Source organism: Chrysoperla carnea, chromosome 4 (genome assembly GCF_905475395.1).
Source record: "Chrysoperla carnea chromosome 4, inChrCarn1.1, whole genome shotgun sequence".
NCBI classification, from domain to species: Eukaryota; Metazoa; Arthropoda; class Insecta; order Neuroptera; family Chrysopidae; genus Chrysoperla; species Chrysoperla carnea.
The window spans coordinates 17,028,410-17,053,648 of record NC_058340.1 but is presented as its reverse complement, the minus strand read 5'-3'; positions in this window follow the sequence as shown (position 1 = coordinate 17,053,648).

Genomic DNA, 25,239 nt, shown 5'->3' with positions numbered 1-25,239 from the left:
TGGGTATCGTTTAAGGATGTATTGCGAAAGTTTTTGGGAAATACTAAGGATCCTAACTACAAAACCATTGTTCAACTATCAGCATACGAAGCTCAAGGCTGCAAAATAAGCCTGAAGGTCCATATTTTACACTCCCACAGACCAATTCCATGATAACCTGGGAGCCACTTTTTACGTCCTTAGCACGCTATAAAAATTTCAGCTTGATGTCTCTTTTCGTTTTTGAGTAATCGTAATGACAGACGGACAGACAGACGACAGGCAGACAGACAACCGAAAATGGACTCTTTAGGTGATTTAATGAACACCTATACCAAAATTTTGTTCATAATATCAATATTTTAAGCGTTACAAACTTGGGACTAAACTTAGTATACCTTGGTATATTTCATATACATGGTATAAAAATCATTAATATTTATATTGATTATCTGGTTAATTTATGACATAGGCCTTCAGTGTTGAACAGCTTTTACCTAATAATCAATATTTTTTTGCTTGAATTTATCAGTTCAAAAATTCAACTGTATTATGTATACTATTTTCGTTCTCATATAATATTCTGTATATACAACAAACAATTGTATTACGTCTAGTGAAAACGGACGAGTGCATCGGTATGTACTGAATTAACAAAATAACACTTTTTATTACTCTTGAGAGTAAACAATCGTGTTTGAAAGTAACCTAGCCTTTTGCACATAATATAAAATATAATACAAACACATCTGTACGTATATTGTACGGAATTCTAAACGCTACGTTACTTTTGAAAATTCGAGTGAAATTATTTATACAGGATTTGAAACTAAACTAAACAAATAAATAAACACACAATATTTATATTCAGAAGGGATTTTACTGTATATGTTGATAATATTGTATGCAATAAGTATACTCAGTTCACAAATTATATTTGTGCTGATCATCAAACTGTAATAGTGTAGATCAAAAAAACCGAGCTTATAATATAATAAATCGCAAAATAGTTCTTGTAAGAGAGTTAGAAACGTTTTCGAGAGTTTGTTAAGAGAGTTTTAAGATGTCTGAATTTCGAATATCTCTATCCTCATTAAGCGTAGGTAGTGATGAAGTAGGTCTGGTTCCTCAGAGCAGTTGCGTAAGTTAACGATTATCGCGAGTTGAAATTACATTATTAAATTATAAAACTGTATATATGTAATGTAAATCAAAATATATTAAGTTTAGTCCCAAGTTTGTAGCTCCTAAAAAATAATAACTAACAAAATTTTGGTATAGGTGTTCGTAAAATCACCTTATTAGTTCATTTCCGGTCATCTGTCTGTCTTTCTGCACGTCTGTCTGTTTGTGGACACGATAACTCAAAAATGAAAGATATCAAGCTGAAATTTTTAAAGCGTGCTCAACGCTTAAAAAGTGAGACTAAGTTCGTAAATGAGTAACATAGGTCAATTGGCTCTTGGATTCGTATGAACCATTTATACCCGTTATGACCCGTTAGAGATAGAACAAAAGTGTAAATGTAAAAATTGTTCTTAAAAAATAAATAACTTTTGTTTGATGTCTAATAAAACTGTGGAGTCCATTTTCTCCAAAACTATAAAAGATAGAAAGTTGAAATTTGCAGGTAGCTTCAATTAGTGGTCTTGTAAAACAGTCTCGAAAAAAGAAAAAAAAATCTAGAAAATACTTTCGAAATCTTTCAAAACCAAAACCAGGATATTTCAACAAATAACTCAGTCAATTGCATTTTTCACGTGTTTTTTAATTATTATAGTTTTGTGTTTTATTATAACAATATGTGACAGGTGTTAGTAACGGCAAAACTGTCTGGAAATTATAATTTATATTGCAGGCATGAAAAATGTGTTTAAAATAATAATTTTGATAGTAAATTACACATCTAGAGAGGAGAAGTAAAGAACGTCTCAGTCGTGTTCATTCACGCCACCGCTTCCCTACCAAAAGGAAGCATACTTCCAAGAGATAGAAAATATCTAGTCGGCTCTACATCAATTTTTTGGTATATAGCCAGCTCTTATACCATACTATATTAGTACGTAAGATTTTTTTCGTTTTTGTTTTGGAAGTGGCTGAAAAGCTCCTCATTTTCGACTGGTTAACGGATAAATATAAAATTAATAAGAAAATTACGGCTTGTCGACGATGTTCACTAAATAAACTTGAATCTATCATCGGAAAACGATAGACATATGAAGTGGCAAAAGGGTTGGCATTATAATACATTATTTTTCATCGTATTTCCATCACAAATCACCTAACCAATGTTCAATTTTTTTAAGCTATCGTGTAATAGCTTGAAACAATATTGAATTGTGTATAATATTGTGGTGATGTTATACAAGTTTAATTAATTTATGTATAAAATATGACAAAACTTATTTCAGTATCCATGCATGACGTGATGTGTTAATTTAAAATTATGATAATTATCCTTGATATCAATATCCAACAGCTACAACCATATTAATTATTATTTATTATCAGTAGAAGTAATTTTTCAATTTTATAGAAAATTGTAAAAGTAAACATGATACTAAAAGTTTCATTATTTAGAATATTAGGTTTAGTTATAATAGACTACGTATTCAATAGACACTTCCAGTAAAATTTTTGAAGTACCAAAAACACGTCGAATCGATTGTAGGGACCAATAAAATATTGACATTTAAAAGTATTTGCAATAAACATACTCGCTTAAAAAATTGTGACATTAAAACACTTCAGAATCGTGCACCATGAATCATGACGTCATCTGTTATGACAATTCATAAAATACCAAAGAGCTTGAAAGAGAAAACTGATGAATGAAAGAGAAAACTGCCGGTGAGTCCCCTATATCCTTGTCTAATCTGTATGTCATTAGCTACATATTGTTTACATTATTGCTATTATGTAAATAGTTAAAAAAACGATTTATGGAATATTATGTAATACATTAAAAGTTATTCAAAAGTAGTAGTAAAAAAAAAAAAAAAATATATATATATATATATATATATATATATATATATATATATATATATATATATATATATATATATAAACTCTCTTGATTCAAAACCATTCATGAAAGATGTTTATATTACTTTGAAAAAATTTGAACTACAACATTAAATTTTTAATTAAATGAACGATAAAAAACGGAAAATAGCTTAGATGACATTTTTAACTAACTTTTAAGACAAAAAACGGGTAAAAACTTTTTTTTGGAAGTGTCTATTGTGGTTAAATGTTTGCTAATGAATGAAATAAATGCTAAAATAACACCGTCTGTATGTTTACCTGGCGTTCAGGATTACACGATCGAACCGATGGTGATGAAATTTTGCATGGAAATACCTTTTACTCTGGCAATTAAACTGCTTTGAGGCTTAATGCAAGAGAAGGGCAATCTTTTAATACACTCGTAGTTGCGAAGTTGACCTTTTTTTAGATGCAGGATGTTGAAGTTTTGGAATAATAAGTATATTTTTGAGAATAAATTCCATAACGTCTGCTGAAAGAAATTTGAAATTTGAAAGTATGAGCTAAAGATACTTAATGACGAAAAACAGCGATGTTGATATGGATGTACCATTACCTCGTTTCGAGAAAAAACTTCTATCGTGACTATTGTATAAACTTATATAATATCCTATGCGCATCCAATTCTAGAGCAAAGAGAGTGGGTAACGGCTCGCTATCCTTAAATATTATTTATGCAGTTTTAACTTTAATTATTTTGAATTAAATTTTCCTAAATGATATTTCCTAAATTGTTTCCCTAACAAAAGAAATGGGTATAAAACAAATGCATAGCCAACTTTATAGCTTCCCATACTAATATTGTGACTTCAGCTTGCAATCAAATTGATTTTTTAAAAATAAAAAAAATTAATATTTGAAATTTTACATTAAAATTATTAGTAAACAGAAAATTTTCAAGTGTTTTTAAAAGAAAGTTCTTTTCTATATGCATTCGTTTTTAATTTAGAAGAAATTGAAGTAAAAAATAGAAACTATATTCTATGAAAATAACAATGTTGAAATTAAAAATGATGGTGAAATTATTACATATAGCACACATATTACAATTATGTGTACATTAAAAAGGTTTTTTAATTCGAGCAGCATCAGTACAGCAGCCTAGCAGTATTGGCGTAGAACTAGGCATTATGCTATACTGGTATTAAATATAGTAAAGATATCATCATTTACAGGATATCAACGAACATATACCAACCACATGCATAGAAAGAAGTATAGAAAAGAGACTCAAACTAACTATGAGAGTAGGTAATGGATCTTGCAGCAAGAGGTGTCATTTGATGTCAAGAGAAAAATATCCTAGTTTTATGAAAAATGTTTGATAGATCGTAGCATAGTGACAGATAAGGATTGAAATTAGTTAGTCTTTAATTCATACTAGGACGAATAGTGTCGGTTATTTCCACATTTTTGGAAAATGAAAGATATATTGAATATGCAACAATAGTGCAGCAACGATTCTAGCAATCTTCAAATATATTGGTTGTTTAGAAAGAGACTATTTGTAGAATGAACGGAGGTGAACATTTCAGTCAAATTAAGCCGAACACGGTCTATATATATATATATATATATATATATATATATATATACCGTGTTTGGCAATGATTTAATTGGATTTGGTCAAATTATCCCACTTTTTATATTTTTATTATATATTTTTGTGAGTATTCTATTAATTTTTTAGATTAATAGTAAACAAACAAATCACGCCACAATGGATGTGGTTTGCTTGTTTACGTCCAATGATATAATGCTTACTCAGAATTATCATTTTTTATCACAAAAATATAAAAAAATATAAACAGTGTAATAATTTGAATGAATCCAATCAAATAAATTTATACTTTTTTAAAACCCCTTCCATTATTAAATGAAATTTCTACTGATTAATTATCATTGACTACTGGTTGTCGAATGGTAATCAGTGAAGGAACAAATTTATCAATTTTTGCCATTCCCGTATCTCCCAAATTAGGCTTCAGATCAAAATTTGGAAAAGGGTTTTTTGTTGCTCTTGATGAGCTTATTTTGAGCTGGGTTTCTGCAGTCAGTAACAGAACACGGTATATATATAGTGGAAATATAACTTTTAGTTGAAGACCTTGTAAAACAGCACTGAGCTTCTCTGACTGTGAACATGTTACACAGATGTGGTTTATAGCTTTAATAAAATATCATCAAGAAAATGCATATCTTGATATATTTATTATATGTGTATATGGCTTGTTCTATGCTGTCATGAGTTTTCTGCCGTATATAATACAGCATTTGGAACTACAGATCTGTGATGGTTAATATTTTCAATACACAAAAATTGCTAATTTTCCACTTATTTGAAGAGCTTGGATGATGCTGAAAAATGCTTGTTGGTAGTGTCCTTGGTCGGCAACTGATAAGAGGTGATCCATAAATTTCATACAACACACCATATTTTATAATGTATTAGAAATAAATAAAATAAAAATGCAGTTAAAAAAAATGCAGTTCTTGGTTTTTATTTGTTTTTACAAAAAATTTTGCGTTTATATTTTAAATTTTAATATGAGACGTCACAAAGTTTTTGACACTCCCCCCTATCCCTAGTTATACAATAACACATTTCGTTGATTCCTCCTCCCTTAACGTGTGACGTAATAAATGAATGATCCCTAATATATATGATAGGAGCTCGAAGGATCTGCGATGAGAGGCCAGGAAGGTGAAAGGTAACACATATTTATTTTGCTAATATTTAAGAATAGACATTGAAGTTCTTCTCGAGAGTGACTCAAAAAGAAAAGTTTTTGAATGTCTAGATCTATGAAATCGAAGAAAATGAAACATTCAACGATAAATTTAAATCTTTTTGGAAAACATAATAGAATTATCTATATATGAGTTTTGATTTTAACATTTTGATTTTAACATAATTTTTCAAGGCTTTTTAAGGAAAATTCAATAATATTTTTGGTTGGAAATATTTTTAATTTTCATTCACAATATCAACATACAATTTTTTACTGTCACTAGCTGAACTCCCCATCCGTGACTTTAGGACTATATTACTAAGAATCTTGCAAGTTTCTAGACTATAAGTGCATGTGCCTGGGTAAAGTATATATAGTAAATATATGTAAGTTATATTTTGGTAGAGAGAATGGTTATTTGAGAATGTGAAGAACTCACTTGAATGTAACACACAAGAGCTTGAGAAGATTGCCATGGAGAGTTCATTGTTGTGGTTAACACTACATTAATAATGGTAGAGTTGAATCTCGTCTTGTACCTTATGTTTTATATATTAAATATAGAGTGAATTATAAAATATTATTTTGCTTTTAAGCCACTGTTGCAGTTATGGATGTAACACATTATTGTATGATTAACTTTTATTTAACTTGTGACCTACGACAGTTACCAAGCTTTTGTAAAAAAAAAAATTATGTTTATATTATAACATATAACGTTAGAATTGTACTTTTATTGATAAATTAGCTAAAGCCGCATAAAATGCCCATTCTGGGTAGTTTTACAATTTTGGTCTTATATATTTAACGATTAAAATGCTGATCCATGTAAACAAAATTTATGTGTATGGTGTTGTGGATAGATAAAATTAATTATGACATAATTATTATGCTTAGGAAAAAAAATTAGCCTGAAGTTAACGCTTGGAAATATTAACGGTAGAATACTTTAATCGTAGGTATTCCCTATAAATAGCATATAATTAATTAACAACCACAATTATGGCAAAGACGTACACCTGTATAACATTCTACGTCTATAAAGTGACCTACTCGTATAATAAGGTTTCAATTAAAGTCTGTAAATAGTCTTCCCTAGCATAATTGTTGAATTCCCTCGAAAATAAATATACAAAAGGTGCAAGAAAAGAAGTTTTTTATATTAAAAAAAGCCCTAAGTAAGATTGAAAAAAATTCGTAGCGTAGAAGCTACGTTAGCTAAACAAACTCCTTTAGGGATTGAAAAAAATAACACATTTTTCTAAAAAAATTCAATATTGCATTTTTAATTAAGAATTTTTATTTCAAAAATTAAGCGTAGAGAGAAAAAAAATCACTACAGTATTTGCTTGCTTACAACTAATTTAAAAAAAATTTTAATTAAAAAAAAATTCAAAATTTTGTACTTTGCGCTTTAAAAATCATATTAATTCACCGAACTTGAATTTGCAAATTGATGACATTTTCATACTAACGGATGTGTTAATATTTACAAAAACAATCTATATTTGTCAATATAAAAGCCAACTGCAGAAATTTTATCATGAAGAAATTTTATTTCATTAACTTATTTCTTTTTCTTGTTTCATTATTCTAAGAAAAACTATCTGCACAAAAAAGAATATTATTTTTATGGTATCATTTTCTTGAAATAAAAAATATATATTCAAACAAGTGAAAACAAACAATGGACTGAGTTAATTGTTGAAATACCATGTATAAACAATGTTTATGACGCAATCGTTTGTTTTTTGACGTCACTTTTTAATATACACTCACACATAACTGACATTTCCATGTTAATACATACTATAAAATTTGCACCTAATTAGCGCCCTCGTGGGTAAACAGTGATGTTTACAAAAAAATGTTTTAAACAAATTTCATCTTGATATATCTTTTCGTGCGGGACAGACAACCGGAAATGGATTAATTAGGTGATTCTATGAACACCTATACCAAAATTTTTTTCGTAGCATCAATATTTTCTAGCGTGGCTAAACTTAATATACTATGTATATTTCATATATACATGGTATAAAAAAAGAAATAAGATACAATATTCAAGAACAATTTTTTGAGATAAATGGAAAAAAAAATTGAAATACCAAATAAGAACAAATTTGATACTTAGCCCATTAACTTAAGTATGGGAGAAGAAATTAATTAGAATATCTAAATCAATAATGTGGTTCTAAGATTCAATTCATAAGATACAATATTTTCATTCAATTTATAAGAACGTGTTGCATATTGTTTTGTTTTATTAACACTTAGGAAAATACTTGATGATAAAACACTTCAACATTATATGAATATCATATCATACTAACACTGATTGTGGTAATATAAACACTTTACAGAGAACTATATACTAACTACTCTTTGCTTCTGCTCATTTTATTAGTACTGGAACTGTGTTAGGAGGTAAGATCATGAGTGTTTTCTAGCGGACTAGATATAGAGTAAAATATTTACTGCCTAGAACTGATTCCACCGGCTATTGTACGAACAACAGAAGGCTTAAGAACCCTACGAAGGTTAAAACGTAGGTTATAGATATTATTTATATGTTTCCGGAAAAAATTGAAAGGAATATATCATCGAACCCGGATAAATGAGAACTGGTTCCAAGGAATACCGGGTAAGTAAAGATTGTAAGAATTAAGAAAATTTTGAAAATTAGAACCATTCGTATTAACGAAGAATCCATTGGAGCTGATGAAATTTTATTTTTACAGTTTTATTACCATCGTCGGCTGGTAAATTTTGTCTGACCTTTCTATCTACGTACCTCTGTACTCCTCTTTTCGAACATAAGTCGATAAAATGAGTTTTATAATGCGCTTATTTAAGTGTATATTTTAAGTTAATCGGAAAACAATCATAACCATTTCTCTTGACACAGTTCCGGTACTATATGACTGTATTTAAACAGGGTCTCTTCGAGATATTTATTTATTGTACATATTGTTTTCTTAACAAGGTTATTATTAATGCCCAATTTAATTTAAATTATATAAAATAAATTTATATCTCGGTTGTAACGAAGGTGTCATTTCTTTGAAATTAACTTAAAAGGGAATAGGACCCGGATAATCCTTAACCTTATTTAACTTTAAATGGAAAACTTGGATTAAGTAGTTAACTGATTGGAGGGTCAACATTTAATATAGTTAGGTGTTTCCCCCTTACTGTGAATGATATTTGCAAAGCACAATTCAAACAAGTGATCCTTGCAAGATTTATAGAGATTCCATACAGACGACGTAGTCTTAAATATAAAAAAAAAACAGCAAAAAAAGGACCATACGATTTTGAATGGTGGAGTGCTTATTCCGAACCATACTGAAGTGCTAGCTAAACATGTCAAATAACAAACTGTCATTTTCTATAATTTGTAAGTTAATTCATCTTTGATTTTTTTGTCTTTTAATATAAATCCCATTTTATCAACGTGAAACATCTAATTTAACTGTTAAATTAGTAAATATGCTAGAAGGTGTGGGCTCCAGAAATATTAAATGAGAATAAAGTTAAGCTATTTATAACAAGGATTTCCATCTAACGCATGGTTTCGTTTTGTCCAGTCTTCATATAAAAAGTTTTCATGGGATAAACATTTCCAAAAACTAAAAGAAAATGTTTTTACTCGTTATTTACTTAAAAAAAAGTAATTATTATTACTTATTTTTTGTATATTCACAAAATACAGAATATAAAATATAATAATCGAATATATATATACAGAACCAAAGTATTAAAGAAACATTTTTTTAACACAAAATTTTTACCATAATTTCAAAAAGTTGTATCCCTGCGAAAAATCATTGAATTTCGAATCACAATAGCTAGTTGGCTAGTTAATAACTTGCTCTTTCTGTTTTTGGAATATATTGCTAAATTTTATATAAAGTTTAGAAGCGTACCAAAATTTTAAATGTTATTTTACAGCAAATTTGTTAAGACCACTCGAAAGTTTGTTTATTTATCTTTAAATTGAGGAATAAAAAATTTACGTCTATTACGATTCGAAATTCGTTAATTTTTTGCAGAGATGCAGCGGTTTGAAACTATGGTAAAATTTTGTATGAACAAAATTTTCGTTTAATACTTTGGTTCTGATATAATATATACCATGTCATGAACTCGAATATGTGTTCATTCATTATTTACACATAGGAATAATAAATAATGACTACTTTAAAACCCACTATAAATACTATTATATAATATTTCTTGTACTGTGAAGCTCCGACATTGTATAGTGACGACTGTATCAACTTCAAATGTGAGTCTGACTTGAGCTAGCTCACAAAATAAATGTATACTATTATATGTATTATATTAGTGCATGTATTGTATTTCCTAAAAATATCAACTTACAAAAGTATGTGTACGTTCATAGAGTTACTCCCAATACGGATTGAGGTGTTTTTGGATTATGAGGAATAATATTTTGATATAGATTTTTTTTTTTTTTTGCTTATTAAACGTCTGAAGTGACTATTAGTGTGGTTAAAAATTTAACTATAAGACTTGAAATGCAAATTTTCTGAAATCCTTGATTTTAGATGCTAGATATCAAAATAGCTGGGAATGTATTTGACGTAGAATTTCGAGAAAAATGCGTTAAAAGACAAGCATTAAAATTACAATAAGTATCTCATTACCTACATCTGAAAACAAAATTTTTGAAATATATACTGCTATATTGTCCAATTTGTTTTAAGCATTAGATAAACGATAAACATATATTTGTTCAATAAGATTAATGAAAATTGACAAATTCCTACTACATCACGCTACCATAATGTATTATTCATACATTGCATAGTTACAGGAACTACTTGTGCGAGTAAAGCTTATACTTATGTATAAGACTGTGGGGCAGAAAGGGTGGTTTGTTAAATGATTAATATATACTTAAAACTTTGTGCATTTTTTGTCAGACAAATTCCATGGCCCAATACAGATTTTTCAGACCAAGAGTTTAACTATGCCGTTATGATGCTCATTTCAAAATGCAGCATTTTCGAAAAAAGTCGTAGAAGAAGAAATTTGGCAGACTCACGAAGTTTCAAGTATGTATTAATCATTTCAACATGAATTTCGTTCAATGTTGTATGCATTAATAATCAATAATATTTACCCACATGATCAATAATATTTTCAATAACCTAATATTCGTATATATTAATAATTGTTTAAACGCCGCTTTTGAGTTTTTAAGGTAATCAATTATGTAGAATGTTTTCAGCACAAATTTTTTCTTGTTACGAGTTAATCTTCTGTTCAAATATAAAAAAGTATGATATATTCAAATTTTGAAAGAAATTTCGAAACTTCGATGTGATTTAATTATGACAGCGCAATACAGTTACATAAAAGTTGTTTATTTTCTTATAAGGACCATTATTTACACTTAAACTTTTGTCTCTCTCTAACGGTTTACCAGATGGTTCCTACGGACCCAGGACCAGGTTGACTTATGGTACTCATTTACTTTTTTCGTTTATGATTTATCGGGTTGACAGACAGATAGATAAAACCGAAAATGATCTCATTAGGTGATTTTGTGAACCTATACCAAAATTTTGTTCGTAACATCGTGACAATATTTTTAGGCGCTACAAACTTAGGCGGACTAAACCTAGTATACCTTGATATATTTCATATAGACATGGTATAAATAGGCAGCATAATATATTTTTAGATACAGAATAATAATGTATAAAAAAAAGTATGAATCAGTTTTTGAGTTTCCTTTTTTGTTATAATTGTATCATAAAGAATCTCAACAAAATCATTTACTACTACCATTATCACACTTTCATTTTAAAAACTTTATCAACCTGTGTATCAAAAAAGCAAAATGAATGTTTTGTTGCTTCTTTTGATATTTCTGAGTGTATTATCGAATCATCCTGTATATTTGAAAACTAAACAAATTCACCTTATAAGCTATGGCAGTCAAACTTGCAAGTTTGTATACACAACTCCTTTTAAAATAATCAGTGTGAGAATATACAAACAGAGGAACAGAAAGCCTAGGCATAATAATATGGTTTTGTGTGTGATATTTATGTATTATTATATCTACATCATTCATTCTTCCAGCCTCGTACAGAATGGTATATAGTGAGTGTTCTGTTCATCTTTTGTGTCGACCTAATAATACTTAGCTCCCTCTATTCTCTTATGGGATTGACCTGATTACCTAAGTTTATGATTCATTATTTTCTATCTTATTTAATGTAAAATGTTGCCTAGCCAGGCAACTCTCATAGAATGTTATTAGGCTACCATTGCAAACAGATTATATAAATACACTAGTAATTAAATCATGTATAGCCTAGCATATTTCATAATTAAACTATTTTATAACATATGTAATAACTAATTTTGTTTAGTTAAATGTTGTCTTAACTATTATTGACAAAAATATTTTTAAATAGGCTTTATATAAGTTGTACTAAATAACCACTAACCGCTCTAAAATAAAGAGCGGTTAGTCACACTTAACCAAATCTTGATCTTCATCTTCTTCTAGATCAGTTTTGTAATTTGCTGTTCAATTTGATTGGTGTATTGTAAGAATTTTAAGATGCTTTACTGACAAATAAGTATTGCACTTTGGCTTCTTTAAGTCTGCTTTTTGAGAATAAGTCATTACAATAGAAATGTTTTTGAAATAAATTTATTCGTATTTGAGTAAATATTTCCTATTTAATGAAAAACATTTTACTCACCTTTTTTCCTTACTCACTGTTCCAAGATGTAAAATATTAGCATAAATTCAAAGGGATAAGAAAGATAATAAACGTGTAACAGGAAAAGAACAAAAGTGAATTACTTACATATTTGAATGGTGTTAATAATTCGGTGGAACAAAATATTTTTTATGACTATAACTAGACGATTTCGCAAGGATGAAAATTGAATTCAAAGGGCAGGAAACCGGAACAGAAAAATATGACTAATCGTCTAATAAGGTCATTCTCAAATATTTTGATAAAGTCTTACAAAAGTCTTTATGTGTTAGTTTAAGTTATTCTTTTAAATGTGAGAATTTGAATTGTGAATTTCGTGTTTTGGAAGTTTTAAATTATAATAATTCAGTAAAAGTTGACCATCGTTTTTCTAGACAAATTGAAAGGATAGCTAAGAAATAACGAACCTGCGAATTAAATTTTTAAAGGAAACAAAAATGGCAACAAAGAATATTTTGTCATATTACCATACCCTAGTTATAAATCAATAGGTTTACTTTTGTTTTCTTTACCAATCTTTCATTGGATATTGAAAAAAATCAAGGAAACTTCTATATCTAAAGCTATGTTTGCTATGGTAAGGGATATGGTAATATTGCATAATCTAGGGGGATGTGGGGCACTGTGGAAAAATCGAAAAATTGTTGTCTTATCCTAAGAAAATTCCAGAATAAATTTCACAGAATTATTAAGTGAACTAGACTTAAATGTAATTTATTCTGAAATTATCTTAGAATAAGATTTAATCGGTTATTTCATGGTGATCTTTCTTTCCCATTTTTCACAATCTTTCTAAAATCTTTGCGAAAATTATTGCCAACTAAACTGAATTTTTCATTTGTGTAGTTTCTACTTCACTGTTTGGTTGGTAGGGCACTACTTTTAAAATAATTAATAATTAAAACTTTGCTATTTAGTTATAGATATAAGCTATCGTTCATTTTTGGGATTTTTAAAAAAAAGTCAAAAATTTGTATGGACGTTATTCTTAGGTAGTCTAAAAATACTAAGCAAAGGCGATATTGAAACACAGACTCACAAATTTTTGTATTGCCCCGCCAGTTTGAAATTGATTAGCATTCGCTTTTTTTTATTTGAATAAGAAAATAATTGGCTTTTGGACACTGTGGTAAAAGAATCGCATTTTGGAAATTTTCGTCGAACTTCAGCTTCCAATTCATTTTAGCTTGGTTATCTTACTATTCAAATAAAAGAAAGCATAAATCCATGAATTTTAAGCTCACGAAGCCATAAAAAATTTCTGGCCTATAGCATAAGAGGGATCGCTCTCGCTATTCAGTGTTGGCAGACTACCTAAGAGTGAAGAAAAGAGATTTGAAAAAAGTGCTCACGTAGGATTCGAGCCCAGGTCTTTTGTATGCATGCCAAGTTTCTTAGCCAACTGGACCATATGTGTTCCAGACACAAATGGTAAATTTTTTAAATCAACAAATTTTTTATTTGTTTTGTTGGTCAACATAGCTCAGGATTGTCCACATCCACACAACGTCCCCACAAATTTTTGACTTGTTACAAATTTTTCCAAAAATATACGGTAGCTTTATATTAGTATAGGGTTGAAGACATGCTCAAGGTACATGATTTATTGTATTTACAAAAACATATTTGAATTGTTACAAGGTTGGTGTTTATTAAATATTTTTGCTATACAATATTGTAATATTGAAAAATATTGGTGCGTGATATCAAAATACTAGAATTGATGCGTTTGGTTTCAGTGTCTCTGATTACCTTCACTTTCACTCTTCGCCTGGATAGATGCCTACGGCGACGCTAAATAGAAAAATTCAGTATTAGAAAATTATATTAAAAAAATTAAAAAGAAATATACAAACTAGTTTTTAGATAATTATTTCAACTTCATTTAACTTTATGAAAAATAGAGAAGTTACTTATACAGGGTGGGCCATTATAATCTATACACTTAAATAACTCGTTTTGTATCAAACAAATTTTAAAATAACTTAAACAAAAGTTGCAGAGTTTGATGAGGGACAATATGTTCTGATATCAGTTCTTCTTTAATAGCAAATTTTGATTTATGAGATAGAATAACACTTTAAATGAGAAAGTTGATTTTATAACAAAAGTAACAATTTTAGTTTAAAACATTTTTTCGAAAAACGTCAGCTTTAAGAGAAAATGAAACTTAAAAATATCTCATTATTGTATTTAATTGAAAGAAAACACGCTAACTACGGGAAATTGAACCAGCTAAAAGTTGGCAAAAGAGGACATTCGCTATTGTATTCTATGTTCATGACTTTGACCTAAAATTATCGAAAATCTTTAAGCGTATTTTCTTTCAACTAAGTGTAATAATGACATATTTTAAGTCACATTTTCTCCGTTTTTAGCTAACGTTTTTCGTTGTTTTAAATGTTTTAAACAAAAATTGTTAGTTTTTTATGAGGATCAACCTTCTAATTTAAAGTGTTTTCTCTTTCTTACCCTTTAGGGTTCAAATTGGCTATTGAAGGAACCCGTAGAATAAGGTTGAAACTAATGCCAGAACATAATGTCTCCCATTAAACTCTGATACTTTTGTTTGGGTTATTTTTTGATTGGCATACTACAGCTATATGCCATAATAGATTAAAACGGTCCACCCTGTAATGTACTCTTTCCACTAATTGCAAGATGCACTTTTGTTTTATTACAAAATATATAGCAATTGTTTTATGCATATCTATATTATTGAAAATTAGTTTTTCTTTAGATTTGTGGGAGGCTAAATTCTATATTGTAAATAAAATTAATAAGAAATATTTTTTTCGATAAAAAAAGATTCTTCCCAATTTTTCCGTTATTCCTGCCGTCGTTTCTGAAATATTGATTAAAATGTCTTGCACAAAACGGTAGCTGAAACAATTTTACATCATCCTTAATCAGAAAAACATCTTAGAAGGAACCATTTATTTTTTTAAAATTTTCTTCTCTGGTAAAATGTACAAAATTTAATCCATTTTATTGCATGGTACTGTTACTAGCATATATACTGATTTTGTTTTAAAGTTATTTTTTCCAAAACGAAACTTTTATTTTGAAATAAAATTGTAGTTTATTTATTTATCTAAAAGTAAAGTTTTCCAACAAATCGATAACATTAAAAATACATAAGAAACTATGATGCTTGTTTTATGCACATATTTCTTGCACTTTTAGAAATTACTTAACATATTTTGTTCTAAAAGTAGTACTTGATGTATTAAATAATTTTCTGGCTTATGATCATTTAAAATTTGAAAACTTTTAAAACCAAGTTGACTTAAGATTACTGGAATGCATTTTCAAAATGAACTATTAATTTTTCATAAACTTCGAAGTACTATACATTATTCTTCTGGTCTAAGGATAAAATTTCTGTGAAACTCTATATTATGTATAATTATACTAATTTGAATGTCAAGTTTGAAAAATTAATCATCCTAAAATTAAGGCGAAAAAATAGTTTGGTTTTAATAAGCAGTTGTTTTTCTGGAAACAATTACATATATTTAAATATTTACTGATTCATACACTGTTTGACAGTTTTTTTTTTTTTTGTGTAAAACCTATATCGTTTGTTTCAAAATTAAGTTGTTTGTGTCAAGAAATTCAATTTTCTTAGGCTTAGGTAATAATATAATTGGGTAAAACTATTCTGTTATTTCCTACAATAATGAGAGGTATTGTTGAAAACAAATAGTTTCTTGGATTAAGAAACTCATATCACTGCATCAAATGACGAAGTTTTTTACGTCAAAGATAGAAATATTTAGCAAAATAAATATATACTTATTGAAACCAAAAAGTTTACTCATTTTAGTACTGATTAATAATTATTTTAAATATAAATCAAAATGAATTCCATCATTTTAATATTCTTTTAATTGTACTATAAATAATTGAAGAATACTTTAAAAGTTTCAGTCACTCCCATGGTTCTTTCTTTGAAATTATGAGCAATTTACGATAACAGATCCAAAACAGTTTTCTCAGATAGAGATCATACTATTTGTGTATTGCTCGTAAGCATACGATTTTTGAAAACAAACATTCTACGATGTTACAACTTCGTGTACTATTCGCGGAATTAGTTTATTAAATTTAGGGTATATAATCATGTTTTTTACCGGCAGTAAGTATGGCTTCTCAGCTGTATATCTAAGATCAAAGCTTAGAAGAATTTACCAATCTGATTTAATACCTTAAATTTAGTATTGACTATAAGTAGTCATTTTATTCAATTGATTATGGCTCTCAATCTAGGCCTTTTTTTGTTTTTCTTTAATACATAATAAGTAATGAATGAAAGCTAAAAATTATTGAAATAGCGTATTATTCATTAACACTAAGAATTTCATTGATCTAGTTAAATAATTTTAAACTTTCATTTAAAATGAATGTAATTTCTTTCAATTAACTGGGGTTTCATGCAAATTAAACGTAATTCATTCCATTTAAATCATTTTCTTTTTTAAATGAATTTCATTTATTTCTCTCAAACATTTGGGTTTATTAGCGTGGGAAACTGACTTTTGAATCAGAAATAGTTTTCAAACCTAGATGGCGTTCGATCTAATCGTATATTTGCATGTATCCAAACGCATGAAGTACTTGAATCAAACGATTTATATTTGTTATGAAAAAGATCAATCTAGAAACAGCAATTCAAATTTGTAAATTGGTCGTTACAGTGGATTCTGAAAGTCTTGAATACCTCAATACCTTTGTGGGTTGTTTTGTTCTGCTTAAACCTGTTTCTTTCACGGAGTCCGGACAATTTATTCAGTGGAAAGTTTAAAATATATGTCAATTATTATGCCAATACAAAGAAAATGGAATAAGAGAATTGCCAGGGACAAATTTGTTCGGTTAGGCAAAAGAGTTTCTAGAGCATAACGATGCATATTTACTCGCATCCCATGAATAAAACTAAGTATTTAAAATATTTGCTTTACTAATGTTTATATTAGCTGCAAAAGATTCAAGAAAATATAGCAATTTATTTACTGATACTCTATTGGAAAACTACCTATTTTTTGAAAAAAACTCCATAAATATAGAAAAAAACAAAAAATTTCTTGAGTAAACGATCGCAATGTTTAACTAAAAAAAAGAAAGTTATTCTTCTGATAAAATATTAAAGTATAAAATTAAAAAACATATTTTGTTACAACTGGTACTTATTTTACATCATTATATTCACTTTTTGCCCTAATTTCGAAAATGACCATCTTTAAGAAATAAGTCTAAATCTTTCACAACACGTTCAGAAAATGGGTAAATAGTAATATCACATTTTGTAAAAGTGTAACATCAATGCTTAAAGCTGATAAACTTTAAAGCAGCATAAAATTTCACCCACTTTAGTATATAATATCTATTCGCAGTATTCGTTGAAACTATATATAATTCAACAGTAATCTTAGATATATACTCGGTTTGAATTACTGCTTCCGAAAGTTTTATCATTTAAACTAAACGTATGTTTCTCTATACTAGGTGTTCCTTTTTAAATAATACATCTGAGAAATTATGTTAACAATGTTAACAAGGAGGTTTTAGAAAAAAATCGATTAAAAATTGTATAATTAATATTACATAAATAGATAATCCGGTCAAAATAAACATTTCAATGTTCAATTACTCGCATAGAGGTGAAAATTGGTACTGACCTTGTCTATCTTAATATATATATTTCTTGTGTGTGTGTGTATGTGACTGAACTCCTCCTAGACGGCTGGACCGATTTTGATGAAATTTTTTGTGTGAGTTCAAGGGGATTCGAGGATGGTTTAGATTTACAATTTGGTCCAGTACAACTGTTTTTGAGGGCTCCGTACCAAAAAAATGAAATTTCATTAAATGGTGGGAGCGCATATAAATCATATCACATTATGTATACTATGTGTACTATGTATTTTTAATAGTATTCAGGTATTGTCAATAGGCATTTATTAGAGCCATATGCGAGCGCAGCGAGCTCTACTATCAAAGGTCAGGCCAAAGGTCGAAGGTCAGGCAAGTCCAATAAATAGGAGTTAAATTGGGGTTTAGCGGGATGGGTTTAGCGGACAGGCTAAACGTAGTATAGGTATTCATGAATTGGAGTTACGTTTTTACGGGACAACGTCCGTCGGGGCCGCTAGTATTTATTTATTTTTCTAATAATCACTATACCCGAGATATTACGATTCTAAAAGTTGATGAAGTCATATTCGACATAATATGCACACATTTTCGCGACACCTGTGAATTGGTGTATTCTGCGTCATGCAGTTCCCGTGGTCCATGATCTATTGTGACTTTTTTATTAAAAAATATTGTATTAAGTAAAAAACGATACTTCCTAAAATGATTTGAAGTCAGCCTTAGTAGCATAGTTGGTTAAGGCGTAACCATTTCCGTTCACGGTATGCCTAGAGTAGCGGGTTCGATTCCCGCCGTCAAAGCAAAAATTAATTTAATTATTAGTTGTGATGGGCTGATGTAGTGCATGAAGGAGGTGCATTCAACCTTTGAAAATTATTAAGGAGCTGATAAATGAAATTATCAGTGGCTAAGATGGTTAAACATTCAAATGGTATCACAATGGGCTCTGCAGCCTAAGTGTGTCCTTCGTGGACAGCCAACATAACCTAACCTAATCTAACATGATTTGAATAAAATATATTGGACTGACTGGCAATCTACAAAAGTCACTGTAACAGTTCTAGCTTGTTATGTGAAAAAGATACATCGGTTGTCTCCTCATTAATACCAAATCCATTTGTTGAAGTTTATTCAACATTGGAGGAAGACTGGCCTTGAAAATTAGTACCTACGGGTGAAGAACATAACTCGAACTTACAACTACACTTAACACTACAACCCTTCCGGAGCAGGTGGTAGTAAAGTTTGGATTTGGTCCAAAACTACTAATTTTCAACCCTAGCTTGCTATTTTTGGGCTACTTAAACTCCATTCATCCGGAATTTTTGTAGAAATTCTCTGCCAACACTGGTTACACAAACCAATATTTTTACACATATTAAACATCCGAAGGCGTGGATAGGCGGTTTCGCGTACATATTATTGTTTTCGGTGATTTAGAATCGCAATATCTCAGGAATAGTGATTCTTATAAAAAAAGGAACAAGGACAATTTTAGTAGATAATTTTTCGAATTTGTCTGATCTATTTTTATGATAAACATTTTTATTGTTAAAGATATTTTCAACTGGATTGTTTATAATGACACACCTGGTCTATAGATATAAGACATAATATGGGTACACACTACCTCTAATATCGTAGCATATAATATGGTAAATCGTAAAATTTATCTAGATATATTACGTGATACGGTAACAGAGTATTATTAATTAATAATTTATTCTTGAAATATTTTTTTCTTCATCTTTACTTAAATTTTTAATGAAAAATTGTATAATTTTGATAAATTATATTCAACTATAAAAATATTTTTATATGGTTATGACTTCTATACACAGACTTTATACATTACTCAACCGAGGTTTTACACTCCAAGTACATATTGTGTTTTCATTAGAATTTTTTGAGTTAATAAATGCCTGAATTTTAATAACAGATTAGAAGTCCACATGGGCAAGCCAACAAGTTCAGAAGCTTATAGCTTGTGTTATTTTCTCTTAAGAAGAAAAGTGGCTGAAAGACTTTTACTTCAAAGATCCAACCAAAATACCTTACGTCGACTATTCATCTCCTTTGCAATTTTCGTTCTAATAGAATACTTTCCAAATTTTTGATTTATATTACAGGTTTCCAAACTGATTCAGAGGGATTTTTTTATTTAAATCGTTTATTACTGATCATATCTGGAAATCATTACTATACAGAGGTCGTTGATAATTGAACAATATTCATTTCTCATGAAGAAACGCCTAACAATAACAAAATTGAGTCTTTATGAAAAAATAAAATAATATGATTTTCGAGGAGTTTTGATACCTTGACCTAAATAGAAAGTAATTTTTTAACCTGAATTTCCTTAATGTAAATTATGAAAAAAACAATTTTTCGTTTTGTAGTATATAGTATATATTTTTATATGTTTTTCTTTTAGAGTCTAATAATTGAATAGACGAATTTTCATTTATTATACGTGAAATAATTCTTTAAATCACAGATTAACTCAACCGGTTTTGTTTTGTTTCAGGGCACAATCTTCTTCTATTATCCTCCATCACATACGACACCGTCCGGAAATCCATTTATTTATTCAGGTATATTATAATGCAAGATGTAGTAGCTAGAATCAAATGTATCTTGAATCAATTTGTAGTTTCTCGGCAGATACGGGTATTTACTAGACAGCATTTGTATTGAAATCAGGGTATTTAAACAGAATGCAGGTAAACTGAAGACTAGTTTTTAAGGTGGTTGAAGATAAGTTTTCATTCTTCTAACAAAGCTTCTTTGCATGTTTACACTCAAAACTTAAAAATGTGAAGCTTACAGTAGTGGCTGCCTGTAAGAAAACAATGTAGGGGTTTTCAATTTTTCAATCATATACATTCTATGATGATGTCCCTAAGAATAAACTGTAATTATTACATGTTGGAGAAAGCGTTTTCATACAATCGGTTGGAATGCTTCTAGATACGTTAAGCTGTGAACCATGGTTCATTATGATATTGTACCATTAGCCAAATTTCATGTGCCACAGTTAAAGAGTAACAGTGAAACGAAGACGTTTTACATTATGATATTTAAAAAAATACCTGTAAACCAATAATTGTAAGTCGTGACTCAAGGGATAATAGATATTACGTCTTCCTTGAAATACAAATATTATTTATATTCCGTATTGTAACCAAAATGAATGAAACTCCAAAATTAATTATGAAAACTTGATTAAAATTTCTTTTTAATCCGAACATAATCATCATTTCTAATATAATTTACAAAGTAAATAAAACAACTAAAACTAACTTGAATTGAAAATTAATAATGTAGAAATGTTATATTTATGTAGTCGAAGCGAACGATATATATAGTAAATCTGCTAAGAACTTTACCACCGTATCTTAACATTAATCACCCCAACTGCTTTGATATCTTTTTGGTGTGAATTGCGTATAAATTAATAGTTTTGATATATTTATTCTACTATTATAACTTATATTAATACGATTATAAACCTAATATTATTTTATTCATAGATTCTATTTCAGTATTCTATTGGATCGGTAGCATACGGTACTATTACAGGTAGGGTGATTCCTAACCAAACCTTCCTTATGTCGAATTAATCTGAAATGTTCCCTGGCACTGCAGCAAACTTTGTTTGTTTATTTTCTTCCTATATGCCTCAATTTCAGGTTAAAATTTTTTTATCGAGAATATTTGTAACCTGCAAATTCTTCAAAAACTTTATTCTCATATTCGTATTTGTCATCGAAATATAAATAACTTTATCGAAACTTGTCCGAAAAAAGTTGTTTATACTCCTGTATACTACCCCGTATATAAAATTTACTCTGTATTAAAAAATTAAATACTATATTTTCATTTACCCTAAGAAAGAGTTTATCATTTGTTATTATTCGGGATTTGAAAAAAGTAACAAAGGCATTATAATTTTTACCCTCAAGTAGCTAAACCAACCCACAAATATTAGTTTAACATCGATAATCGAAAAGTGTGACTGGTAGTTGTTACATGAAAGAATGTTTGCTACTGATATTGGCATTTACTTATTTTAAAAGATGATAATAGACACTGACTACCGATTCCCAGTCCTATATCAATAGCGGACATTACTTTATAAGATACTTTAAAGTGTTGTCAGCTGCAGGTCTACAAATAACATATTTATAGTTTAATTAATACGCGTGATATTAATATCAATAGGTATAAATTATGTTTCGATATTACTTCGTTGGTGTAGATGTAATCTATATAATGAATGCGAACATGAGTTATTCTGCGATGCTTTCTAAAACATTTAATCCATTTTTTTTAGGAAGGCTACGCTTTAAAGTCAGTGTTTTCGCAAGATGACACGAAAGTAGAATATCTCATGGTATGTTTTTCAGCTCTTCTCATCTAAACTCGGTACTATAGTTGAAATTTTTTACCGGTTCCTGTAGGAACGTTTCCACAGATGGTGAAAAGATGGGAGAGCAGGCAACTGCAGAATTAAACTATCGATGAAAATCTACTTTACCTAAATTTGATCTCAATCGATTAACTAGCTCAAAAGTTACGGGAATAAAAGCAGTTCCAATAACGATTATATTATACCCATAAATATTTAAAGAGGGAATTTGCATTGTTTTTTGTTATGTGCATTTTTACAACCCAGCTTTTGCTTTAACTATAATTCATAGCTAAACTACGTTAGAATTTATTAAAAATTTAGAATTAATTGTATATTCCAGTGGTTAACCAACCTGAGGTACTACTGATTGAATATATACACATATTTGAAGTGTTCATAGCATTATAAACCATTATCAAATACTCAAATATTCATTTAATTAACAACGATCAATATAACATTATGTTTCTGGCTGATTGCAAACTTGACAGAATAAAAATTGAAAATGGAAACACTTTTCGATTATTTGTGACTAAAATTGTGTAGATTGTCAAATGAACAAGATTTTCGAGATTTTTTTAAATAAAACTCTGTGTGTGTTTTCTGCAGTCATCCTTTAATTTAGCTTATTTGACCGATATCGACCACCCCACGCTTTGAAACTTTTTGGTACAACAAATCGTGCTTTTTAAATAAAAATTTATTTTCTTATTTTGTAGCCTCGCTAAGAAAAATATTGCACACATTTTTACGGTATCGAAATACCTTAAAGTCAATATTTCAAGATAATATTAATAAAAAGTATATTTTTTTAAGGTAAAAATAATTAAAGAATAAATTTTTTAATGCAAAGATGCATTTTTAAAGTTTGTAAGCACAAATTTTCAAATTGAAGAGGTAATTTAATTGTTTCAAACCAATTTGTTTACTTTTCCAATTTTTTGAAGTTTGGGAATTTTAATCTCAACTGGTAATTTATTGTAATTTTCCCAATACATGTTTTTGTTTGTTAATACCCAATTGAGGCTTTTCTGTGTATAATAATATTCCAGCTTGGGCATACTTCATACTATACAAGGTACTAGAGTTCGTTCAAACTTGGTACCGAGCAAGAGAGAGTGTAGTTATAAGTGCACATACATATATATCATACATTCTCTCTTGTTCGGTGTCACTTTGATTTGAACGAACAATATCTCCACCGTTTAAATGTTATGCATCATATGTTACAACCAAAATGCCACCTTCAGTTGCCTTTTTGTTCAGTTTTGCGTTTCATTTTACATATGCATGCATGTACTTATTTACTGCATATGCAACGAATACAATAAACATTACACGATACGGTATTGCTTCTTCATGCAAGAAATCAATGCTTTTTATTTTATTGATCTGTATAACGTGAATTTAAAGTATGAACGAAAATTGTTGCATGCAATAGAATTTTGCTGCAACCAATTTTTTTTAAATACTTTTCGGTAACTTATCTACAAAGTATCCATAAGAGTGTGTTGTAATTAACAGTTTCTGAGGCGTATTTATTTAATCTTTTGCTATTGTAAGATTTGTAATAATATATTTACCGGAGCTTAAATTAACCACAGGGTGTTCCGAAAGTCAGCGATCTTTTTCAAAATGGTAAAACATTCCACGATGTAATAATTTTAATATTTTAACTTCAGATTCATAAATATTAGTTCAATTTATTTTTACTTTTGTAAGGAATGAGTTAATTCCATTACCAATGGAAAATAAAATAATAAAGAATGATTGTAAAGAAAGACTTAGTTGATTTTCTCGTATATGTGAACATGGAATTTTTCTCGTAGAATCCAAACGGCAATAAAAATTTTATTTATTGAGGTATCATCGTGACGTAAGTACCCTTTGTTGCGGTAAAAGTTACTTTCAAATTAACTTAATTCAATGTCGAATAATATATCATTTAAAAATGGGTGACATTTGAAGCACTCTGTTCCAATCAAAACTTAACTTCATCTTAACCATAATTGATTTAAATATTCAAAAACATTTTTTACAAGTGTTGAAAAATGAATCAAACGAAAAGGAGTCATTAAAAACTTCAATTACAAGAGACGTTTTTGTTTAACTTACGCACATTAAAAAACCATTTCCATATTATAATTCAAAACATCTTGAAAGAGTTACATATAATTTCAATTTAATAACATAGTTTTCATGTTCATCAAATTAAAATGTTTATTCGACAAAATTTTAAATATAATCAACCCTTATTTAAAATTAAAGTTTACATAAATATACAAGGTGGAGCAGAGAAGTATGTGATTTTGAAAACATTGTGAAAAGGAATATCATCAATTATTCCTCATTGTCTTTTTACCATCATAAAATGTATAAAACTAACAAAATTTAAAATAAGAAAGTTAATTGTGACTTAAGCAAAATGTATTTATTGTGTATTTGAGTAGGAGCCGTTTATTAAATGTATTGTAATTACTTATTAGTTTTAACTCCAAAAAAATTTCGTCGATCTCGATAATTTTTGTAGGTGAATTTTGAAGTTATTCATCACATCCAAAATTCGAGCCAAGTTTTGCCGCTTTTTCAATGCTTCAATGTCATTCAGATAAAACGCATTCACAGCATAAGC